Genomic DNA, 26,962 nt, shown 5'->3' on the forward strand with positions numbered 1-26,962 from the left:
TAATAGTCACCATCACTCACTACTTGCAGCCGCAGAAAGTGAAAGTGTGGGGTTTTTAAATAAGTGCAGTCTAATCCCAGCCTGTAATCATTGATACCGCAGCACTGTTGCACTGCTGTTCTGCACAATAGAGTGTGGCTTTGCTCAGGCGTCACTGAACTTGCTCTAATGCAGTGATTCTCAACCTGTGGGCCGATGCCCGCTGGTGTGTGTGTGTGTGTGTGTGTGTGTGTGTGTGTGTGTGTGTGTGTGTGTGTGTGTGTGTGTGTTGCACCATGTACCTTCTCTGGTGGAGGAGCCTGGGATGCTATCTATATCATCCGCTTGCTTTGTTTCTGAAAAATAAGAGATGAGGATAGTGAAAAAGTGAAAGAGAAAGAAACGAGTGAAGGACAAGCAAGAGATACTTCATTTCCATTGCTATGTCATGAATGTCACGGATACCAAAGCAGAACAAAACCATGCACGCCACGTTGTTTTCAAAACAAACACATATTTAAGCCCGTTCTGGCCTATGTACTTAACCACTTAAGCCCTACAGCAAAAACTAAAATAACCGATCCTCAATATCACAATGCATCAAAAAGCTATTTTCGCTACTCTGTGTGTGTGTGTGTGTGTGTGTGTGTGTGTGCGCGTGTGCGCGTGTAACACCAATGTTAGCACAGTTTTAATCAAGCGTGCAAGTTATTGGCCCAGGCCGTAGCGTAACGGTCTGGGCACCGGACTGGTAATCCAGTCGCAGTGTGCCGCGGGTTCGACTCCCGGACCCGACACGGCCTTTACTGCATGTCATCCCCCCATCTCTCTCCCGTTTCCTGTCAGCCTACTGTCTGTCCCTTAAAAAAAAATCAATAAAAGGCGTAAGCCGCAAAAAACAATATAAAAAAAAAAAAAAAAAGCGTGCAAGTTATTAAAACTTGCATCCTGGTCTGTTGTTGTTGCTGCTCATCTGCCCGTTTAGCAGGAGTACTAAATGTCATGTGACACACTACACCTGCCAACCATCACAGTCTAGGATGCACTCTCATCGTCTACAGCAAGAGCAATAAATATGGATTATGCATTTCTGACTAATTCAGTCCCTGGACTGTATTTCACTGGCAAACAAAAGTTGAGGTACAGGAAAAATACTGTAGAAACGTTAAAGGACCACTTCACCACTTTCCAAATTATCTTCATATAATTGGTCCTCAGTCACTAATGGTCATGATAAAATACCACACTACACAGTCTGTGTCTCATGGGAGGGATGTGGGCAGTTCATAAACCCGTCCACCAGTGACATCATCGTTAGGCAGATTATTTTTAAAACAAGATTTTATTTTTTATTTTTAATATGTTTTTTTATCCCACGATTTTGTAACCCATTTTTCACCCCTGTGTCAATCATCAAATGTGATCCTGGGCTCTACACACCCTCCACCAACCTAGTCCCCATATATGGGGGACAAGGGGAGAGCAACGGACTTGAACTCATGCTTCCTTCATACCCGAGTGTCCAAGTTGCTCCTTTACACCTGACAGGGGGAGTTTCCCTGGTTGGACGTAGCGCGTGGAAGGAACACGTTATTCCAACCAGTTCCTTTCCCCTCCATCAGGCGCCCCGGCTGGCCAGGGGGAGGCAGTTTAGTGACCAGGATTTTTTTTTTAACAATATTTAAATATATATATATTTACATTTTTATTATTGTGAGACCGATGGCTTCCATTTTCGCATTGCAACAGTTTCTATTAGCTTGGATTCCCTATCTATGATGTCACCGTTTCCCACAGCCCTCCTATGAGAGACAGACTGAGTAGGATTTTTTTTTTGACATTTTACCATGAATGAGGACCAGTTATATGAATGTAGGTTGAAAAGTGGTGAAGAGGTCCTTTAAGCATTGGACACATTATTTAGTGTTCTGCCTCGTCTATGTTAAAAAGCACAAGATTGGATTATGAAAGTAAATGACTACAGGCCCTCAGAGCGGGCAAAAACCGTAGGCAGGCTGTAAATGAGTTCTTTTTGTGCTGTTTCAAAGCCTGGTTTCAGGATGCAAAAGTGGGTCACAAGATCATTTGGGGAAAATCCCCCAAAAAAGGATTTCATGCCACTTTATGCCATTAGATCCCGACTAAAATCAAAACACATGGTTGGAGTCAAAGTGGTAGCTAGCTACTACACCCACATGTGTACTATGTACGGGGCAAAAACCCATATGGTAGTTGGTAGCTTCTGTATCGAGAGAATGCATGCTCACTCACGTTATGGTAAGTATTCCTAACCCTCACTGTACCTTGTTGCACACACACATTTGCAATGTCAAGCTTCCCCCCCCCCCCACACACACACACACACACCTACTACTACTGGCTTCCCCCCCCCATCTGTCACAGTGAATAGTCTTCACCCCTCCTCCCGGCAACCTGCATGGTAACAGATCAAGTGAACAAAGTGGGATACCGAGGATGGATGGATAGAGGACTTTTAGAGGGATAGGCTGGGTTGAAGCAGACATCCTTATAAGGGCATGGTGGTGTGTGTGTGTGTGTGTGTGTGTGTGTGTGTGTGTGTCATATCCCCCAATGGGCCCAACACAGTGGACCTCTCCTCCACCTCACACCTCCTGTGTCCTTCTGGGCTCCATTAGACACATAGACGACAGTGAGAGTGCGGCACACACACGCATGCACGTGCCAAAACACCATGTGTAGAGCACAGACCATTGTCTGGTGATGATAACTGACACCGGCTCATCCTAACACACACTGCACTAGCCAAAACGCTAACTTGTCTCTCTCTCTCTCTCTCCCCCTTTACCCATTCTTTACTCTGGTCTTTCATCTCTCTATTTTCACTCTCTCTCTCATGCCTCTCTCAGAGGAATGTGGATGGATTTTCTATATTAGTCAGTCAGAAATAAGTAAATAGCAAGTGATTTAATTAGCCAGGCGGCAGCCAATCAGCCAAGCAGAAAAGCAGCCAGGCAAACACATGGCCATTAGCAAAGCCAACAATCACTCTCACAAACAGTAAAATCCTGAATGTGAATTTAACACGGAGCGTAAAAAGAAATGGCTCTGTGATGGTACATATTTACACTTTATACTGTAAAGCCAGCATTGGTCGTGTGAGGGTAAATCTTTACACTACTGAAAAGCCAACTATTACCAGTCTAACAAATCAGTCAGTCACAAACAAGCTAGTTGGTGAAACAAGGTACGGTAGTTGGCCAAACAGTCAGCCGGTCAGTAAATCATTCAGCCGGGAGCAGCAGGTAGTGGAACCAGCAGGAAGGGAGATGTGTGTATAATCAGAGAAAATAAACATGTTTTTTTCAGGAGCCTCCAACCCAGTGCCAGTGGAATTTTCCAGTGACCCCCCTCTGCGACAACACACAATAATATGGGTATTTTATGTTCAACTTGTTTTGTCGAGTAGGCTAAATCGACGTCAGGACCGTTTTTATTTTTACATTAACCACTTAAACCCCATATGGTTGAGCGGAGTCCCTCAGGGGTCTATACTCTACTAGTGTATTGTTATTGTGGGGAAAGATTTTGCTGAAAGTAACGCTCGACAAGCTCACAGCGCATCGTCAGCTTGCCTTGTCCATGTGCTATTTTCTGCTAAGGCTTTCCCCACATGACGGATGATGAGTGTAACTGCTAAGTAAGTGGTAAATAAATCAATGTCTAATTCCCTTAGCAGGAAAGGATGTTGCTCTTCTAACAAAACATTGTATTGCTTCAAAACACCCCATGCATTTTCATGTGCTGTATGAAATGTGTGGGAATGGACAATGGCGTATAGACTATTCAGTCATAAGGTACATAAAGTGATCGATAGGCCTGTGTAGCTGTGTCACCAAGATTGACGACAGATTGGCAACAGGGATCAGTGCCTGACCGCCTGTTGCGTTCAGTCAATCAGAGTTAATTTAAATATTAAATTGTAGGTACATGGCTGATGTACATGCAATTTTGAGTCTAGTTTCTTGACCTTGCGTTTTCACCATGGTAATAAAGTCCATACTTTAGCACTCCCCCTGAGACTCCATCAGAAGCAGACATTTATATTATAACACATTTTCATTTTATAGTAGTAATTGGTAGTTTCATGGACAGTATACTTAAAAAGAGGAAACGAAAAAAGCAGAAGGCTTAGGCAGGGTTCCTTATCTTCACACATGTCAAACAAAACTACTGATAACTTAAAGACAAACAACCGTGCAACGATTACAAGCTGATAACACTGCACTGGAACCTGCCTTCATTTCTGTGCAAATCATTTAAAATAGGAACTCGGGAATTACAAGCCAGAGTACTGATACAGACTCCCTGTCTGTCTCTCAGCTGTCTGTCCTCTCATGGTGCTAAATAAAGCAGAACACCATTAGTTGGCTGTTCTATGTAAAACTGCCACCATGACCTTTTGACACCAACGGTGAGCTCCTTGTGGTCATGAATTATAGACAGAAGGCTAAAGACAGCATTCTGGGGCATCAGTTCGCAGTCACACTCGCACAGACACACACAAACAGACAGATGTACACACAGCACACACCATATGCAGGCAGACAGAAAACTCACAGCAACATATGGGCACACACACGCCTGCAGGCGGCTCCTGTCTGGGCGCTAACTGTTGCCATGGTGACAGCCGGCGTAGCCGTTAAAAGACAGGGGAACCGCATGTGGCTGACAAGAGTGGAAACGCAGAGGAGACACGCACACACACACACACACACACACAAACTCTTATAGTGATTGTCCAGAAGAGTGAAAGGTGTGGACGGACTGCGGTCAGTCACAGGCCGGCTGTCTGACATCAGGGGAAACAACATATTGTCTGGATAGATGCTGAGGAGTTGCTGACAGCTCTCAGGGCAGTGAACAGAAGCAAACGCTACGCTATGCTATGCCATGAAAAAAACAGAAAGAAAGCAAAAGCACAACTAAGAGGTCTCCATCAGGAACAAAAGAAAGTTTAAATAAAATTAAAAACAACAAACTGAAGTACTGAACCTGAACCTGCTCCTTGACATTATAAAAATGGAATCGGGGGCGCCCGCTGGCCAAGTGGTCCGGGCACATGCCACATATAGGCTCTGACATGACAGCGTGTCGCGTGTTCAAGTCGGACGAGTCCCGTTCATGACGACCTTTGCTGCATGTCTCTCCCTCTTTCCTGTCCTTCACTTGATACCATCAATAAAGGCAGAAAAGCCAAAAAGAAAAAAAGAAATCTACAGTGACTCAGTACATTACAGTTGAGAGTAAAACAGTGCTGAATATCACTTCCACTTCATGTTGTCACTCTGAAGCTTTAGAATGTGACTCATATGTAATCTGAGAACAAACCATTTCACTGACTTTTACTGACATGACAGACGCGTGTGTGTGTGTGTGTGTGTGTGTGTGTGTGTGTGTGTGTGTGTGTGTGTGTGTGTGTGTGTGTGTGTGTGTGTGTGTGTGTGTATGTGTGCATCCGTGCGAGAGAGATGATATTTATTGAATTTTGTTCTACATGTCATGTCTATGAATTGATTGCATGGGCCTAAATGGAAACAAGACTGCAAAGACTTTTTTTGGTGCTATCCCTTTTGGACTAGATGTTTGACTGTACTTTTCCATTTAATAATCAATCAATGCCATGTGTACCGTATCTATATTTATGAATTATGTCAAATATACTGTATTTATTAGAACACAATATAGGCCTATAACCTCTTAGAGTAGATTATATACTGTAGCCTGATAAAAACATATATTTGTACATTGCAAATATGCAAGGAAGGAAACAAGGACACACACACACACACACACACACACGCTCAATGGTCTGTATCCAGAGTTTACACAGGAACACAAAAGACCCCAAATCCCAGAGTTCACTCTGTTAAATGGACTGGAAGACTGCACATTGTAGAGGTGGTCCTTTCATCTGGTCCCTCACCGTGAGTTTACCTGCAGTGTATAAAGCAGCCGCATTCCCTTTAGTTCACATTCAAACGTTTTCACAGTTGGCACCGGTTAACTTAAAACCGACCTAATGATGATGGTGCACCGTCATGACTGTAAACAAAGTCCTCGTCTCTTCCCCGAATCACACATCCTACTCGCACACATCTCCATAACCTGCTTTTAACTATTTAATAGACATAAATTGTAAAAAAAAAAATAGCATAAATAGTAGTTCCTACAACACGTTGTGATGCAACTTAAGGCCTCGACATAGACCGTTTTGTTCCTTGTGTGGGGGAGTCAAACGGACACAAAAAACGCAAGCTTATTTTATACATGCATACAGTAGGCCCTCATTTATCAATGGAGTGTAAAATCTGCCCCAAATTCGAGTGTAGGTTTTGTAGTACACTCACGTCGCCACGGCATTTATAAAGTGATCGCAATCAGCTGATCCTTCCTTAATTTCGTTCCGACGTTAATAAATGAAATGACGGCTGAAATCTGGCACGCCCTATATGAAATCAAGCCTCGCCCTCTTTTTTGCGACATTAACCCATTCTGGGCGGGAACCCATATTGGTATCTTACCCCCTCAGGCCGGGAACCCATATTTGGGTTCTGTACAGTATGTACAGTATTCAAAAATGTAATTTTTTTGATGCTGCTATATAAATATTTGAAGTTTTTCAGAAACCTTAGGTCTAAATGCAGTATGACCTGGAAACCATAGTTACATGACGAAAACACCCCCCCCCCCGCCTCCCATACACACACAAACATGCAACTGGTGTGTTTGTATCTTAAATAAATAAAGAACTAAAACATGCATGAATGAATGAAATAAAGCTGTCTGTTTCAGCATAACATAATGCTAACACCAAAAGGGGTTCCCGCCCAAAATGGGTTAAATAAATAAAGAACGAAAACATGCATGAATGAAATAAAGCTGTAGGCCTACCCTGTCTGTTTCTACTCTCGCCTCGCTGCCCGCCTCTCTCTCACACACACACACACACAGACACACACACACACACACACACACACACACACACAATTGTCACTGTCACTGTGTGTCACCGGCATAGGGTCCATTGGGCCAGCAAACCACAGCATGCAAGCCGCCTTTGTTAAAACACATTGTATGCTACAATGTGAAATTGGGGTTAGGGTTGGTGGTGCTAAGGCGATTAACATTGGACTTTAGAAAATGTTTAGGGGCCCACAGCGAGGGGCCTCTTATAGTGAGAATCACACCGCATAAATCAAAAGAAAGCCAAACTAGTCCACTTCAATTTAAAAAAATAAATATGATTCTACCATCTTCCATTCTGGAGATATTGACCTTTTTCTAAAACCTGCTTTTCGCTGCACGCTGCTCTTTTGAAAAAACAGCAGAGATATGGAAGGTTGAAGTTGACAGACATTGACAGACAGATATAAAAATGAACACAAATAATATCATATACATACTACACACTGAATGAAAGCCCTGAATGTCTACTTTTAGGAGGAAAACAAATACACATGGTCCCATTTATAGTTTGTCAGTAATTGGCTGTTGAATGCAGCTTGCGCCCACCAGAGAGGATTTCAGAAAATGCATGGACCTGAAGAACCATTATTCACAAAATAAGGCCTATAGCGACATGTACATACTATATACCGTATGAAACAGAAGACTCTCTGCTTTCATAAGAAAAATACTTCTACTGTAATAATAATGAAAATCACACCCCTGTGAAGTGAGCAGTGCAATGTTGCGCAACATTGCACTGCTCACTTCACATGGGTGTGATTTGTATTATTATTACAGTAGAAGTATTTTTCTTATGAAAGCAGAGAGTCTTCTGTTTCATACGGTATATCATATGTACATGTCGCTATAGGCCTTATTTTGTGAATAATGGTTCTTCAGGTCCATGCATTTTCTGAAATCCTCAGAGTATTTTAGACAAGACAAGGAACTGACAACTAAATATTCACAAAATAAGGCATATAGCGACATGTACATACTATATACCGTATGAAACAGAAGACTCTCTGCTTTCATAAGAAAAATACTTCTACTGTAATAATAATGAAAATCACACCCCTGTGAAGTGAGCAGTGCAATGTTGTGCAACATTGCACTGCTCACTTCACAGGGGTGTGATTTTTATTATTATTACAGTAGAAGTATTTTTCTTATGAAAGCAGAGAGTCTTCTGTTTCATACGGTATATCATATGTACATGTCGCTATAGGCCTTATTTTGTGAATAATGGTTCTTCAGGTCCATGCATTTTCTGAAATCCTCAGAGTATTTTAGACAAGACAAGGAACTGACAACTAAATATTCACAAAATAAGGCCTATACATACTATATACCGTATGAAACAGAAGACTCTCTGCTTTCATAAGAAAAATACTTCTACTGTAATAATAATGAAAATCACACCCCTGTGAAGTGAGCAGTGCAATGTTGCACTGCTCACTTCACAACATTGCACTGCTCACTTCACATGGGTGTGATTTTTATTATTATTACAGTATTAGTTTTTTTCTTATGAAAGCAGAGAGTCTTCTGTTTCATACGGTATATAGTATGTACATGTCGCTATATGCCTTATTTTGTGAATAATAGTTCTATAGGTCCATGCTTTCTCTAATCAGACCAGTGTGTGTCCAGTGGAAACCTCGTATGAATCTGATCTCAGGTCAGAATGGGCTAAAGTTCTCTCTGAAAAAGAGAATTTTATAAATGAAATGGATTCAATAGTCTAGTATTGACAAACAGTATATAGGATATGTGTATTTTATTTGTTTTCCTCCTAAAATTAGACATTTAGGGCTTTCATTCAGTGTGTAGTATGTATATGATAATTTATTTATGTTTATATCTGCCTGTCATGATAACGTCATGATGATGATGATTCTATGCACATATGTGATCATTGTCTCAGTAAACAAAATCAACAGATCGTTTGATAGCATAACAGTGACTTGAGAGGTTGACATGTCTGGACATGAACCACAGGAGCGACTCAACTCGCAGTGGGGGGGGGGGTTCCACGACATGTCTGGACATGAACCACAGGAGCGATAAGCGTAGCCCGGCTGGCTGTGATTTCGACAAAATGACAGACAACACGATGGCTTCCGCAGCTTAGGATTGTATTAGTTATCCATTACAAACGGGTCGATTACGTCCCAGACGCCTTATCACTGCAATTGGCTGGCGAAGGCGCTATGGCGATTATGGTGATCAACTGCCGAGAATCTTTTTTCCGAGAATGAGAGTAGCATTGCAAACTGCAAAACGATCGATCGCAACTCGCAGTGTGGGGGGGGTTCCACGGTGTGATATCTGCTAGCCTAGTATACTGCTTCTTTGTCCAAACATGGCTGACGCGACGGCGAAAAAAAGACAGTTGGTCAGATGTATACTGCTTCTCCTATGGCGGTCCTTCGAGAATACGTCATTCGTTTCGCGTATACCTGTCCGTGTGCGTGAAATGGCGATCGACCGTTGGAGATTATTCTTGGTTTATATACGGGTTTATATTTCCGAGAATGAGGCGGCAGACCGGTGAGTTGTCGTTGGAAAGAATTAGAGAGGGCTGTGTCGAGTGGATCTGTGTGAATGAGTGGGGGGGGGGGGGAAGAAACTGTAATGCGATGGAGAGATGCCTCGGGAGAAACCATGTAGAAACAGGAGGGGAAGGGTAATCGAGTGTATTCACAAATTTCACACACACTAGAAAATGGGTAGCTCCATTTTAGATCCCCTGATCTGCGTTGGTCTATGCCGTGTGCAGGACGGCGATGCCGCCTCCCCAGTACGTCGTAATGGATACGGCATGCCTGGAATGTGGTTAGACCAGGCCTCTTTTCAGGAGGTGGGGGGCTTTAAACTCCCGGATCTCACAGCGGATCTTTCTGGACATGATCAGTGTTACATTATGTGTTGTCCGGGCGTCAGAGAAGTTGATGTACAGTATACAGTAAAAACACCAATAAAACGCTTTAGAGCGTGATGCGCAGACGGCGCTCGAGATTAATAAAACGCTTTAGAGCGTTTTGCGCAATCGATGAGTTAATCAGTCTTGCTTCGGGGGTAGGCGCAGAGCAGGAAAACAAAATCTTGCTCTCTGCTGCCTCCAGGTGGGCAGGGTGTCCTCGACGCAAGGTACACACTACGCAACGCAAGCAATATGGTTGGGTAGGCTCAGGATCATATCTCAACCCGACGGAACGAGACGGATTACGTAACTGACGTGACGCAAAGGGGAGACATTTCTCTCGCCCTCCGTTGCGTATGTATTCTTGCGTCGATTACGCTCGACTCTGCAAGGCACTTTAGTAGTAGCTTGGCCATTTGCCTTATTATTAAGGCTTATGTATGTAGCTTAGATGTCAAAACATGGATAGTGTGACAGATATGTAGGCTATCCACATGAACATCCAGGGATTCAACCAGCAAATCAATTATTTACATCAACGAGCATTCCCAACGTTACTACTTCGTGAGGCGTGTCACACCGAAAATAGAAGTTCTACAAGCCCACAACACTTTGCAATGTGACACGTGACGTACGTTGTAAGTTTGTAGATTGCCGTGCAGGATGCTGGCATGCAACTGCATTTACTCCAGTTACTTTAAAATAGGCTTAAGGTGCAGATCAAACTTGCAATGTATACGTGCAAAGGAGAAATACAGTGTCTGTCTGTCTGTTACGGGTAATAAATGGAAGTACATTTCCAGGTCATGGAAAGTGAAACATGGATTTAGGGGTGGCAGAGCGGTGGACAAGGAACGAAGAGAATCAAGAGATGGATGGAGCTTCAGTCTGGTAAAGCAGTCAGTGGACACCCATCTGCAAAAAAAAGGAAAACTCTGAAATCTGTCTGAGAGAGTAAAGTGACAGTCACATCAACATGCACTGCCTTTAGCAGACACCCTCTGAGGGGTCACCCCAAGGTTTCGTCCCCGATGGAGGGCCAATGGGCGGTTGAGGGAGGTGGAGACTGGAGAGAGAGAGAGAGAGATCTTAACTCCAGGAACATCGTTTCCTGTTCTAGTTTGCATGGCAACAGTGAATGGATGAATGGATGATGGATTTATAACACACCAATGAACAGAGGGGGAGGGTGGGACTGGGATGGTGTGTGTGTGTGTGTGTGTGTGTGTGTGGGGGGGGGGGGGTCAGTCCTTTACATTCAGTCAATTCACATGTCTAGTGAAAACAGGAAAGTGCATTGAAGACAATATACTGTAAATACTAAAAAGTATTTAAAAAAGAAAAGATTGACCTTGAATAATTGTCCTTATTTTGAACCAGGTGACAGCTTCACATACACACAGAATGCCTCAGACAAGAGACCTCAATTTGAACCAGCCATAGCAATAATGGCGACAATGCTGTATGACGAGGTCTAACTAGGCCTAGGGCATACTGTAAAGTGGTTTAACTGTCATGCTTCATATGAGGAAGGGTTGCTGTGCTGTGTGAGAGACAGGATTAAAGGCCTGACTCACATCAGTTCAACTTTAAAATGAAAATGCTCAGACAGAGACTATGCAATGAGAATAAAATGGCATTCATCAGTTCAATTTTTTTAGATTATTTTCCTCATAACTCTTAAAGAAGACAGGCATTCAATTGTAATTTGTGGGGTTTGTTTGCTGTGGTCACACTGGACTTCATTTGATATGAAATAAATGTAGCATTCAACAGAATTGTGCTGATTTCTCTATTTGTGCTGATTTCTCTATTGACACTGCAATCGATTTGGTCTGACTGCTGAATACAGTACATTTCCGGTATTAGATGAAGCCGTAATGACTTCACGATGGTTTCATTTTCAAACACAGTTTGTACTTTGTACATTGGAAACCTGTCCATAAGGCTAATGTGTTCAGCCAGTCTCTCATAATTCCCAAGACTCTTCCCTCATTCATTTATCAAAATACACATCCATATCCAATATCTTTCTTTTTTGCTTTCTATTCTTCTCTGCTCTCCAGTCTCCACCCCCGCCCACCCCCAATACCCCTCTGCCCCCCCCCCCCCCCCCCCCCTTCGGTTGGTTCAATTAATTGTGTCGTTGTTGTAGTTGCTGCTGTTAAATGGGTGTAACGTTTTTACTCGAGTGGCATACTGCCATTCACTATTGAAGTGACAAAACTTGAACGCTGACACACGAGCAAAACAGGAAAGAATGGCCCTGAGCAGCCCTGATCCAGAGTCTGTCTGGAGACACGACATTCCACAGCTGCTTCATAGACAGACCAGGCTATGTCATGCTTGTTGTGTTATGGCTGTCATCATTGTCCCAGTTTAAGTGCAGTCTTTCGGTTTCATGTCGGCTCATGGAACATACGTAGAAAACTGGTAAAAAAACAAAACAAAGAGTGGAAATGGTGGCACTCAAAATATATATAAGATCAGGCTGCTTATGCATTTCAGCATAGAGCCTTCGTCAGAGCGTCATATGATTATGTTTATCTAACAACATTTATAAAATGGTTTTGGGCTTGCTTCTTAATATTATGGAGTGCTTCTATTTCCAGTATTCTGGTGTTTTACACATTATATAAACAAGTATTAGGGCTGCAACTATTTCTTTTCTTAGAGATTATTCTATTATTTTATTACATTTGAAGTGCATCCATGTTTTTATGTATTTTATCATTATATTTATAATATATCAATGCATCAATGAGAAAACAATAACTAAGTATAATCAACCAAATCGATTTGATCTGATAAGCCCTTAACAAACAGCCATGGAAGCAACCAGAGGAAGCACACATTCATTTATTTTTTAGTTTATACTAGCCACATTCTTTTTTTTTACCCCGTTTCGTTATGCCAATTAATTCCTCAATTTCCTCCCCATGCACACTGCGTTGCGTGTTGTACAACCCTCCCTACTGACAGGTGCCACCCCAGCGACCAACCCTCCCTGCTGACAGGTGCCACCCCAGCGACCAACCCTCCCTGCTGACAGGTGCCACCCCAGGGACCAACCCTCCCTGCTGACAGGTGCCACCCCAGGGACCAACCCTCCCTGCTGACAGGTGCCACCCCAGGGACCAACCCTCCCTGCTGACAGGTGCCACCCCAGGGACCAACCCTCCCTGCTGACAGGTGCCACCCCAGGGACCAACCCTCCCTGCTGACAGGTGCCACCCCAGGGACCAACCCGCCCTGCTGACAGGTGCCACGGTACCCTCCCTGCTAATAGGTGCCACCCCAGCGACCAACCCTCCCTGCTGACAGGTGCCACCCCAGGGACCAACCCTCCCTGCTGACAGGTGCCACCCCAGCGACCAACCCTCCCTGTTGACAGGTGCCACCCCAGGGACCAACCCTCCCTGCTGACAGGTGCCACCCCAGGGACCAACCCGCCCTGCTGACAGGTGCCACGGTACCCTCCCTGCTGACAGGTGCCACCCCAGCGACCAACCCTCCCTGCTGACAGGTGCCACCCCAGGGACCAAACCTCCCTGCTTACAGGTGCCACCCCAGGGACCAACCCTCCCTGCTGACAGGTGCCACCCCAGCCTGTAGTATTACATGCAGACAAATATATATTTTTGTGACCAAAGCAATTATGATGGTGCTGCCTCACGGATTTCTGCTCACACCACTACAATACAAGTTCCTTTGACAATAGAACTGCCTCTAAAAACACACACTATGCTGACCCCAAGAGCTCTGAAGACTTCAGTTAAGTTAAGCCATTTCCTCTGAGACAGAGACAGACAGAAAGAAAGACTTTGTTTAAACCACAAGGCCCAAAATCAACACCAAAATGACCCAAAATAACTTCTGTTTGAGAGTCAAGGAAAAGTGACCCTGTGAGTGCAAACAAAACGTTTGCCACAACTACCACCAGCCAGGCCTGTGCTGTGTGGTGGGTCTCAGGAAAGTGTATGGAGTATGGCCACCGAGTGCCCAAACCCAAACTAAATAAAGGATTCAAGATATTTTTGTTAATGCTCGCTTTGTATCTTTTATACTCTAAAAGAAACAAAGGGAGCATTAACAATTAAATTAAATCTCTAAAATGTGTGGCTCTAAAATTTAGAGACACAATCAGAAAACGGCGGCGGCTGCAAATGGGGCTCTTTTCAAAGCTTAAAAACATCTGCGAAGGGAGGGGAGGGCTATGTCATAGTAACTGGCATAGACAGATTGTTGGCCTCAGCAATGAAGAGAGAGTCCCACCACACAGACATGACCTCCATGCCAGGCTGTTAACAGGATTTCAAAAAAAAAGAAAAGCTAGGCTAATAAAATAAAACAATGCATAAGCCGAGGAGCATTGAGTTAACAGCATGTGCAGTGAGACTGTGGTCATTAAGGCCACCACCATGTGAAATACACAAACAACCACAGCTCAAGCCAAGCCTACATTATCCCAAGTCAAAAACCCTTAACAATGCACCCTCGTTAACAAGATGCCAGCAGTTCCACCGCAACAAAAACAACACAAGAGAGATAGCGAGAAAAAGAGGTAGAGGGGGGGAAGAGAGAGAGCGAGAGCGAGAGCGAGAGAGAGAGAGAATGATCTGAGGCTAAATTTGAGAATGAGTTTCTGACTGGCCCCAGAAGCAGGCCTTCAAACTGGGTTAGGGGAGCTGCATCTCCCCCAGGCTCACTTTACTGGAGCAAACGTGACATTGGAGTGGGTGGGGGCGAGAAGGGCTTGAGGGAGGTTCTGATGGAGTTATGTCCCAATATGGGCATAGGGTGGAAGAGGGGGGGGGTGCCCAATGCCACCACTACAATGGCAGCCCGCTTGACTCCACTGAATCGACTCGCATACTGTACGTGTGCGAGTCACACACACACACACACACACACTTCTCCTGAGACCCTGTCTGAATACAGTCTGTCCAAAGGGACTTTGTTGTCATGAAACAGATGCAACACACAACCACACTTCCCACTGTGGTTTTACGCGCCTTTCACTAGAACACACCCACGCTGGAGCCTCGTTTTCCATGGCAAGTATCTGTGTGTGTATAATTCATACATACACAGAACATCTATCCATTCTTACACTTTCAAAGTCAAAACAAACACTGGATTTTACTGTGTACTGTACACCACACACACACACACACACACACACACACACACACAACTGATCATCAGATGGCGTTTCAGTCCTCTGCCTGAGCCAGCTGGGCTGGCCCCCCACTACAGAATCACTACTATCCCCTTACACATCTGGCCTCGTCAACACAGACAACCAAACACCGGTTCCTCCGGGTCAGCGGAACGGCCTTAAAGAAGACTCTTTCTACTGAGACTGACATGATGAGGGGGATGCAGAGACAGAGGGAAAGAGACAGAGGGAGAAGAAGAGACAGAGGGAGGGGCTCCGGCACACAGTAGTAAACAACTCTGAAAGACGTGTGTGAATGGTGAGTGTGTGTGTGTGTGTGTGTGTGTGTGTGTGTGTGTGTGTGTGTGTGTGTGTGTGCGCGCCGTGGTACGTGTGAAAGAAAGAGGGAGAATGTGCGAGAGTGCTAGAGAGTGAGAGACACTGGGAGCCATTGCTGCTTATAGCTTTTAAAAGATTGCAAAATAACCATGCACAAACTTCTTCTGACAAGAAGCCCAGAACGTCTGTTAAGAGTGAGAGAGAAAGAGTGAGGGAGTGTGGAATTCAGAGGCCGGAGGAGGAGGAGGAGTGGCCGTTTGGGCTACTACTAGCCGTTATGGTGTAGCGTGGGACTCCAGGCGTAGAATTCCTCCTGCAATGCTCTGTCAATGCCACTTCTGTTCTGCAGCAGAGCCCTGCCATGTCAAAAGCACTGCAGATACAAAGGAGACCATGTCTGTCTGAGTGAACCACATTTTGTGTGGGTGTGTGTGTGTGTGTGTGTGTGTGTGTGTGTGTGTAAAATCTCTCCCTCTGGGCGTGTGTGTGTGTGTGTGTGTGTGTGTGTGTGTGACTGTGTGTGCAATGTGCATGCGTGTAAATCTCCACACTACCACAGGCTTCTCCCCTCGTGGGTGTAGGCTGCTATGCTACGCTAAGCTCACTGATGCTAATGATCTGACAGCAAGTGGTGAAAAAGCATCCACTACTACCCAAAGACGCAAACTGCTCACAAGTATCATGGACCCTGCAGAGCGCGCACACACAATGCAGGAACTATGAACAATTTGCAAATGCAAAAGCTACTGTAACTTGTTGAGAGCAAATAGTAGGCTATGTTCAGAAGTATATGAATCGCCACAAAGCCCCCTGTGTGTCCAATGCCGAGGGCTCTGTGGGGTGTGCCACATACAGAGCCAGGGCACCCTGGGAAGAATGTCTGCTTTTCTGCTAAATCTGCAGAAATATCTGATGATGCTCCTACCAAGGGCGAGCAGGTAGAGGGCGACCAGAAAGATCCTACAGCTGCAATGAAACTGTATATATGGTACATATGGTTCTTGCCCAGATTATATACAAATGCATCTTCTACATTTTTAATAAGTCACAAATGTTCTCCTATATGGATTGTGCTCAGAGCAGCTATGCTACACAAACAGTACTGCTAGTTACTACAAAAGACACTAAAATAAACTTTTAATGGGGGGCAAGCTCTCTTCGTTTTACTTTTGTGTTTCATCAGTAAGTATTCAATTATCTTAATAGATACAAAGTTCCAATGTCACATGTAGGGGATATTAAATTGAATCAAAGGTGAGTTTCTTAGAGTGTGGACTTTATCTAAAGCCGAGTATACCCTCTTATCGGTTCTGCACCTGAGCCTGTTTGGATGTGCCTTTCTTGCATACCAATATCACGGTGATCATTCTCAACCACAGTCACAGCGATCATTCCAAATGTCGGCACAAATAGGCAAAATGAACAGAAAATAGCAGAACTACATTTACAACAACTTCACAATGATTAAACTTGTAGATCGGCTATTTTCGGCAAAGAGATTTGAACTTGAGGGAGAAAATGAGCGGTCCACGGATGGACCCCAGTCGATGAAGTATAGGGTTTAATAAAGCTGGTCTTTTATATATTGCAGGCCTGTTATATAATGGGTGTTTTACCATTATCCTAATAGGTATAGTTATAGTATGTTTCCTGTCTATCATCAGTCTGTAGACAATTGAATAATACCTGACCTTTTAGAGACAATACAGGCCAGTTGAGTACAGGTGTTGTTAACCCTGCTATTAAACCAGCTTGCCGTGCAAAGCTAGCTCCACATAAACATGTGCAATATAATGCTCGGAGGAAGCTATTTTTGTTTCTTCCTTAGCATATTCTATACAGTAACTACTTACTACAGTTACAGTACATACCTGATAACTATAGCTACAGTTCTGATGCTCTAACCACATGAACCCTAGCATCCTTATTTTTGGCAGGGGTTAACATTTGGCCAAAATAGAAGATCAAGCTTTGAGATGCGTTGTGAGTAGGCCTGTAACAATTACCGGTACATAAATCGCAATCACTTTTTTTTTTTGCATAATAATCGTCTTGTTGAAAAATGTGCATATTACATTTTCAACAAATAGCAGAAATAGCTTACAACACATCACTTCGTTGTAAGCTTATAGATATTTCCACTATTTTGTAATTTTTTTAAGTAAAAACTATTAAATGTGTCAGTGATTTTCAGTGAAACTATGCCATTTGTAATGACGAAGCCGAAAAGGAAAACAGAAATACAAATTGTAACTCCGCAATGTTCAATGCAAAAAAGACACAATTAAATCATTAATCACAATTATTTGTTTCTCACAATTAATCGTCAACTTAAATTTGCAATCGGAGAACTAAGGGAAAGGGATGCCAAGCCTTAGTACAGCCCACTGGGGACACTGAATGACTGGTCAATGAAGTACATGGGGTTTAAGTGATTAACGTGTGAGGTTCGCAGCGGTTGCGCAAAGACCCGCCCGGCAGCACCGTTTAACGCAATTTATAATTGCAATTTATAATTGAAGTATTTTTTGTTATTATTCATGACAAAGTTGTACAGTATGTATATCCATAACATAAACAAGCAGCACGCTAGCAAACAATTCTCTAGTTCTTTGTTTCAATCATTTTATTACTTTGTCTTGAGTAATTCAACAAAAAATACAAATAAATTGCATTTAACAGTGCTGCCGGGCGGGTCTTTGTGCAACCACTCCGTTATTTAGATATATGCGTAGGGTACAGGGTTCACCATCTCCCTGCTCAAGAGTACTTTGGACAAGTTTGGAGAATGAACCAGGTGACGTTTTGTATTATAAGAGTTCATGGTCATTTTGCTGACAGTCTGACCCCAAAAGGCATAACACAAGTAGAAGGAAAACAAGGAACTGAGAGCCCAATGACAAACATCCAGTAATGAAAGTGCTTTGTTCTCAAAATTAGGGCCGGGACTAATTGCGATTAATTAACTACAGAAAAATGAATGCATTAAAAGAATTAACGCATTTTAATCGCACTATCTTTCACCGCGGAACGTTGTCACTGGACAGTTTTCAGACGGACCTGCGCACCAAGTGTCCGTGTCCTCTTCAGACAATAACACCACCAGAAACCGCAGACAGTTCACCAGACTGGGGGAAGCCGCTGAGATCACTTTGCTTGTCCCCGTGGATTGGAAATAGGATTTAAAAGGCTATCCGATGGTAGCGTGGATTACAGCACAGTTGTGTGCAATTATTCAATAAAGAATTATTACCCCTATTACTACAAAAACAATGTTTTATTGCTTAAACTTATGTATTCACTATTCATTGATTCACTAGTATACCAAAATCCATTTGAAAAAATTGCTTTCTCACTGTTCTCGGGTCAAATAATGATATGCGATTAAAATGCGATTAATCTAGATTAATGAATCGCCTCTGATTAATTAGATTAATTTTTTTAATCGAGTCCCAGCTCTACTCAAAATAAATTACATATATTCCTTCTAAAACAGATCGGGCGGGTTGGTGTCAGGAACTGCAGACCACAATCTGTTACAGTCATACACACACATACACAGACAAACTGTAAATCAATTTCAACATTGTTACTGCCCGGCTTTGAAAAAAGCTGTTGATGTTTTGGGTCCTTCACTGGTTCCTGGATTGCTACACACTTTTCCTCAGAGCGTGACGGCTCTTTTAAATCGCTTGGATATTCTTCACTTCACAGACCGTTAGCTTATCATGGATAAGCTAAAAAAAAAAAGGGGGAAAAAGAAAGAACACCCATAAATCCTGCACCTGCTAAAATCAATGACTTTGCTGCTGAGCCATAAACAATCAGTCAAGCCAAGCAGCCAGTGGCTCAAGGACCGGTTGGCTCTGAGACGACTCTACCAGCTGTAAAAAGTAGAGCTTTGAGCAACAGGCAGGCCAGTAGCACAGAACCGCTAATTGGCTCATATGCACTAAACTAAAGGATGGCTGACAGGCTAGCTTTACTATATACTGTAAGCCAGATAGTGTGATAAAGCCGAGTTCCCTCTCTAGTTGACTACATTATGTATCTTGGGTTGACTATACAAAAACAACTGGGGGCAGTTTAGGACAGCAGACTGATTAAAAGGGATACATGAAGAAAGGGAATGTGTGTCAATACTACCAATGTTGTACACCATCTCAAAACTATTACTATTACTACTAAAATGTAGGCCTATTCTATATAGAAGACTAGAGCAAACAGCTAATGTTGCTCTTGAAAGGATGCTGCTGCTTGTTTTTTTTGTATGTATGTATGTATGTATGTATATATATATATATATATGTATGTATATATATATATATATATATATATATATAGGCATCTTTCATCATCAATATCGTAAGTCATGTCGGTCGGGCGATACCCAACTGATCCAAACTTCCTCCTTAAGAACCTTTTGCTTCTGCATCATGACCTTGGCAACCCAGCAGTCTGGCAGGTGACGGGGAAAGAATGTCGGGCAAGGATCCCAAAAGGAAAAAAGAAACGGTATCGTTGCATTTGTGTAGTGTGGCCCACTTTCCAAGGCTTTCCTGTGGCCTACAAAAGAACACCGCTTCAGGCAACTGCACAGAAATAGACTGTACCAAGAGAGATCTGTTGCTCAGGGGAGTCCGCATGGCCATCAGAAGAACGAATCGATAAAGGGCATATGGTGTACGGTATATGTTTTTCAGGAACGCAAGCTGTCATACACAAAACTCAGGCTTCAATGCAACTGTTTATCTAGCCATTTAAAATTTAAATTCTTGTGCACTATTAAGTTAGATAGATCTTGAATTAAGTTGTGAGTTAAGTTATTGTACGGTAATTGTCCAGTGTAATTTGTCATATTTGTGAACTCTGCAAACTATCGAATGACACAAAACTCATGGTGACATCATGCCTAAAACCACTATTCAGTTCTGACATTGTCTGTGTTATGAAAGAGCAGGCAGTGATGCTGTCAACTTGAAAAGCCTCAATTTCATATTGAAGACCCATTTCCTCATGCACGCGGCAGTTGTGCAGGCTGAAATCTCCGCTTACGCACACAACTCAGAGCTGTTGTCTTCGCTGACAGGATGAGAGTATAAAAGTGAAACGTGAGCAGGAAGTGTGTATGGGTCATAAAGCAGCACGGTGTGAGCACGCACACTCATTCTCACAAGCAGAAAGACAAACACGAGAGAAAGACAGACAGGCAGGACGATAAAGCAGCCCGGTATGATTTGCATAGTTTCACTGTGGCTCAACATTTCCTCATGGGGATTGTTTGATGGGGAGGGGGGGGGGGGGGTGTCCTGGTCAGCTGTGAACACAAACAAATATGTGAAAAATGATTATGGAAAGAGAAGCCTGGTGTGCATTGGACACTAGTGGGCGGCTTTTGTGGTGATGACACTTATATTTATAGGAAGCTGTTATGGATTAATCTGTATTACTAGTAATTAGGCTAAAGTGGACAACGAGATATTACCACCTACCAATGAGCTAAAAAAGGCTACTGTCACCGTGTGTGAGTGTACAGGCAAGTGAAGGAAAAACAATACCATGCTATGCATCAATGCATGCTATGGGCCTGCAGCATACTATGGTGGTATGGTCACACATATTCAACATTGTATGTATTTGTAAGTATTTGTCAGCTCAACATTGTGGATTTAAATCTGATCTCGTCTCCTGTGGCGTCCTATTCTATAGTGTCTAATAATGCATAAATATGATTTTATATTAAGGTCTGTTCTGTTACAACACACCCACACTCAAAGTCTGTTGGACTCCGTCTTAACTCTAAACCCAACAACTTGCATATTGTGTTCCAGCCCAGGTGGTAGTATTGACTGAGTCAGCTGTGTACGATGGACCAATGTTAACTGGATGATTAGTGGCAGGAGATAGAGGATGAGAGGTGGAGGCTAAGGAGCCAACCTTCTTATCCTTTAGCAATGCTAGCTTAATGAGCTAAATCAGACTTACAGATAGAGCTGGGATACTCTTAATGGGGATGTGTGTGACCAGTATAATTAAATTACTGTAAATGTTTCAATGCACCATATATGCCAACATGCTACTACAATTAGTAACTAGGAAACGGCTAATTGAGCAGTCCCACCGTACAGTGGATGGCAATGCATTAATATAGTGGTCAAGTCATGTCCTCCTCCTCAGAAATAATGCAGTATATTGTTGAGCTGAGATGTTCACAAGGTGTTCTGTATCTGCCACAACCTAAACATTTCATATTTTGTATCCGAGAGTGACTTAGCAGGCTGTTGATTGTGATAGGCCCAGCTGAACAGAAGGATGCATGGGTAAAGGAATATCAGCTTGTGAAAGGAATCACTACAAGGTCCAGTAATTTATTAAGAATGTGAAAAGTTGTCTTGTGACTCACAGCATACAGCTGAATAACCATCAAACACCAGAATCCGTGAATGAATGCAGTGGGAGAGTTTTGTCCGTGCAACTGGCTAACTGCATGTTCAGCTAATACTGCAGTCAGATATTTGGGCTAGGCGTCTGTACAGTACACTCTGCAGCACAGGAAGGAAATCCTGTGGGATTTCTCAGTTTGTGTCACAAAGCAGCTTGTGATACATACTGTAGCTGTGCTCTCTGGCTACCAAATGAATGTCACTGTTGCAAGTAGATTAATTTGGAGCTATGCAACTGCTATATATACTGAATATCACATTACCCCACCTAGCCTGGTTCAGTCTTGATTTCTTGAATCAGCACTTTTTGTTTGATGGACACCAGCAGATGTCATAGAAATCTGTCTTCTGTGAAAAATACTACACTGAATACTAACATTTTCTGAGGGCCCCAGTAAGCCCAGGACACCTGAAATATAATTACATTTCACTGTTGCCCTGTTACTGGATGCTTAAAATTGTAATAGTGACTTTATGGTGATGTAATATAACACAAATTACACATGCATTTATTTTCACATGCTACAAGCTGAGGTGGAAGCTCCTACGAATGGAGTGTAAAGCCTTATTCATACTTACATGTATAGTTACTGTTATGTGCCAGTGTTGTGCACCCAAAATCTACAAGCTCACAAAACGTCGACGTCTCACACAATGTACAACTAGCCGTTCATAATTCTAGCTTTCTCCAAGTGCATTTTAGAAGTGTTATTACTGTATCACTGAGTCAAAGTTTATTTTCATTGCACAGCTAAAGTTATCTAATTGGATACTTTTATCATTACATAAATAAACAACACTCGGACAACTCAGCAACGGCTGCCACCTGTTTGCATTTCGGTAGGAATATCACCGAGTCATATTTGCAGGCTGGCCTGGCACCGATTACACTCGATTATAACTGTCTCACCCTCCTGTCCCTGCCAAGCTGCATAACAGCAGCAGGTTAAAACTGCACACATGCATGCAACCACACACACACAACTGTTCTTAGAACAAAAGCTAGCATTTCCTCTCGTGGGCAAGTGAAAACTGAGCTGAGAGTGAAGCAAGCAAGCTACGATGTTTTAAATTGTGAATTTTATAGACATAGCGATGAGCAGACGTCCAGGGATGACACACATAAACACACTATAACCCACCGTCTTGGCAGGGCATGAATGATCTGTGTGCTGTGTGCACTGTGTTGGAGGCTGTGCTGACAAGCTGCATAACAGCAGCAGGTTAAAACTGCACACATGCATGCAACCACACACACACACACACACCCACACAACTGTTCTTAGAACAAAAGCTAGCATTTCCTCTTGTGGGCAAGTGAAAACTGAGCTGAGAGTGAAGCAAGCAAGCAAGCTACCATGCTTTAAATTGTGAATTTTATAGACAAAGCGATGAGCAGACGTCCAGGGATGACACACATAAACACACTATAACCCACCGCCTTGGCAGGGCATGAATGATCTGTGTGCTGTGTGCACTGTGTTGGAGGCTGTGCTGACCCATATGTCGGTCTGGCCGATATATCTCCCATTTTCTAAAAACATCGGTATCCGTAATAATACAGCTGAGCTGATGTGCACTGATTCCCAATGTTTAACCACTAGGCCCTATATCAACCTCACCTGCCTGCCATCCCTATTTTGGGCATGTCATTATAGGCGAAGATCTTCAAACGTTTTCCAAAAGAAATTTCAATAGGGCTTAAGTGGTCTGACCCAAAAACCTGGCATTTGTCGGGCTACACATACAATTCAGACACACACACACGCTCTTCAGGCCCTTCCAAGGGACATTTGTAAACGTGTACATGTCTTTGCTCTCTTCAATGGTTTCCCCAATGCTTGCACCACATCACATCAGCATGGCATCTTGCAGCCTTTTAAATGTTGAACAAAAGCCCACACAAAACACAACATGAATTGATTAGTCACTGTAAACCGATTAGTGCTGGCAGCACGACGTGAACAAAGGCTCTGGGAAGGACATCGTTATTACTCAGCTACTACGGCTGATTATGTTGTCAAGTAACCAAATGTTATCAGCTTCATCAAACACTACCTCTGGCCAGAGCTAACAATGGTGACGATAAGGTCAGCAAACTAGTAGAGTTTAGATAGCAGTGTTTCTCAAACCACGGTCCATATCCCAGATATGGCCCATGGAATGTTGCTGCCGAGTGTTCCCAGGAGTCCGTATTTTAGAAATAAACAGTAGTTTGTGAAGTAGACTATGTGAACATCCACTATGTGAAGTGGAAGTGCAGAGATATTTCCTTGCTGGTCCTCAGGAAAATATATATATTATTTTAATACAACACAATACAATACAATTCTTTGGCTGATTTGGCATGAGATACATAAAGCCAACTGAGTATACTATTCACATAAACATTACACTACACACACACACTAGTTTAAGGACCACTTCACCACTTTTCAACCTATCTTCATATAATAGGTCCTCACTAATAATCATGATAAAATGGCACGATTTTTTTCTACTCAGTCTGTGTCTCATAGGAGGGCTGTGGGCAGTTTAGAAACCGTCATCCAGTGACATCATCATTAGGCAGATTATTTTTTAAACAAGATTTTTGTACAAAAATGTTTCGATTTTCTTCATCGTGAGAACAATGGCTTCCATTTTCGCATTGCAACTTTTCAGGACTAGAAAGCCTGCAGTTTTTATTAGCTTGTATTCCCCATCGATGATGTCACTGGAAGACGGTTTCTGAACTGCCCACAGCCCTCCTATGAGACACAGACAGAGTAGAATATTTTTTTGCAATTATTTCATGATTATTAGTGAGGACCTATTATATGAAGATAGGTTGAAAAGTGGTGAAGTGGTCCTTTAAGCAGACAGCATGTTCTATAGTTAGGCTAGGCTATGCACACCACAAGCAACGCATCTTCCAACCGAGATAATCAGATCATGCACAACAGCCATTGTCTCTCTCGTCTTAGATTCGTGAAATTCGTCCAGCATGCCAGAAATGTTGCTATAAGATCCTTACATTCTCTGCACACACACACACACACACACACACACACACAGTTGTTGAAAACTGCAGCTGTCACTGTATGTCCTGCACAACAGCAGCAGCCAGCATTTTAATGGATCATGAGCTTCAATATATCAGATTCCTCTACACTGGGAGTTCTTTAATCAAAACCACTGCAGCCCTGAGACAACGTTGAGACATTTCAATCTTACTTTTGAAGACAAATCTGAGCAATCAAGCTTCCCCATGGGACCCAGTCTAAACAAAAACATATGAATATTTCACTTGTCTTCTTCAAATGAGTACATGCGACATGATGCGAGAAACAATCACCTGGTCAATTTTGGTCCAACACAACATTAGGAACCACTGATCTTGACTGGTTGGTGCCTGGTGTTTGTGTGTTAGAGAATTCACTGAAGTCATTACAGCAAAGTGCTTCAAGGAAATCACCAGTAGAGTTGTGCTACCTGAACTGAACACCCCCACACCAATAAATACTTGTAGGGAGTGCCCTAAATGTGAGTAATCACACCAACTCATCTCTTCCTTTACATATGAATAGAATGTACCGGCATTTAATGTATTTTATATGTATCGTATTCATTTGCACGGCACAGTGCACAGTACTTGAATTGCAAATGTGTAATAAGTCATCAATTTTATTAACCCGCCTAAGGAAGGTCTACAGATTAAAAAGAGCACATTTAGCAAACTCTTGCACATTGACATCGGCATGGAAAAAGAGGATGTGCATTGTCGCTGGTAAAGAAAAATGAATACGTAAAGATAACGATAAAGAACACTGACCATGACTTTTGCTCCCACCCTTAATGTAGGACCTGGTGAGAAGTTTATTGATCTAAACTTTAAAGTCATTCAATACCATACCCCCATGGGAGAGAGAATAGAGTCATACATTAGCAGCCCAAGGCAAGACATCGAAACAGCTGCTGTGGTCTGACATTTGTGACAGCAACCTGAGACCACAAACATTTAGAAAAGCCAGGGTGCAAGAATCCTCTACCGGTCTGACAAGTCGTGAAGTCACTATATGAACTGCAATTCCATTCCATTGTGAAGCGTTCACAATAGGAGAGGAGAGGGGTACTTTGGCTGTTAACCTGGGGCCTGAGGTAGTCATTCATTCTTTACTCTGCAAAAGTTTTGCCGCAAAACTTAGTGCATGATGGTCTCTCTGGCAACTTTTCAGAAACAATAATTGGAGATATTTCAAAGTGCAAATTAAGTCATCTAAATTGCGATCGACCAAAGGAATTTATTTAATAAAGAACTAACGTTAACGTAGACAGCCATGTGTTGCCAAAAGATTACCCAAAATCAGTATACACTGACTGCAGGCTTTCTAATAATCCAGTATTACCGTCAGATCAAAGCAGCTTCCTTGAACCTTGCCAGCAAATTATCGATCACATTTGTAGCTAATTACAATGCACCCTCCGCGCGCGCGCGTGGACACACACACCCACACACACACAGGCTAATGCTAACTAGCAAGTTAGCACTTCCTCCGGCATCTCTCTCTCTCCATGTGAACTCGTTTGACAGCCACTGATTTCTCAGCCCCGCAGCGCCAAGTAGCCCAAATCTAGCCGACGTAAATCAAAATACTGCACTAAACAGGCGTCTCGAGGTTGACGCAAAGTCACAAACGCTCCCACTCACCTGTAATTCTCCTGGAACTGTACTTTGTTTTGGGACGGAGGAAATGGAAAAGAGAACTCTGTACAAGAGCGTTACTTTCCTGACCAGCCCAGCTCAGTCCCCCAGTGGCTACAGACAGAGACAACAACGGTTTCTTTTTCTGCACGCCCCTCCCCTCCCTCCCACCAGCCCGGACAGGAACCACTAACAAATGCCTAACCTAGCCTATGCGCAGAGTGTCCGCCCATGGCATTTTTAATTGGCTCCTATTGGGGATTTGCCTTCTTCTTTGTCCAATAGTGACGCTGGATGCCTCTTTTGGGCGTTCCTCGCTCGGCTCGCTGCAACCCCTGGCCCCTGGCTGGCATTAAAGAAGAAGAAGTCAAACTAGAAAAAGTGACCGGCCTCGGGGCACAGGTCTCCCACCAAGCCAGGTCAGGTTGCAAGTAAGCCTG

At 43.1% G+C, this 26,962-nt stretch overlaps 1 protein-coding gene across 2 annotated transcripts in view; it reads right to left on the reverse strand.

The window, feature by feature from the left end:
• Positions 1-26,637, reverse strand: part of fam49a (family with sequence similarity 49 member A) — a 45,327-nt gene extending 18,690 nt beyond the window's left edge. For both annotated transcript variants that reach the window (XM_083790719.1, XM_083790720.1), the window contains exons 1-2: positions 26,529-26,637; positions 282-335 (exon numbers count right to left, since the gene is read on the reverse strand). The gene's annotated coding sequence lies outside the window, so the exon portion shown is untranslated. The remainder of the gene's footprint in view (positions 1-281; positions 336-26,528) is intronic.
• Positions 26,638-26,962: the final 325 nt, after the last annotated feature.

Source organism: Protomyctophum parallelum (genome assembly GCF_964188405.1).
Source record: "Protomyctophum parallelum genome assembly, chromosome: 19".
NCBI classification, from domain to species: Eukaryota; Metazoa; Chordata; class Actinopteri; order Myctophiformes; family Myctophidae; genus Protomyctophum; species Protomyctophum parallelum.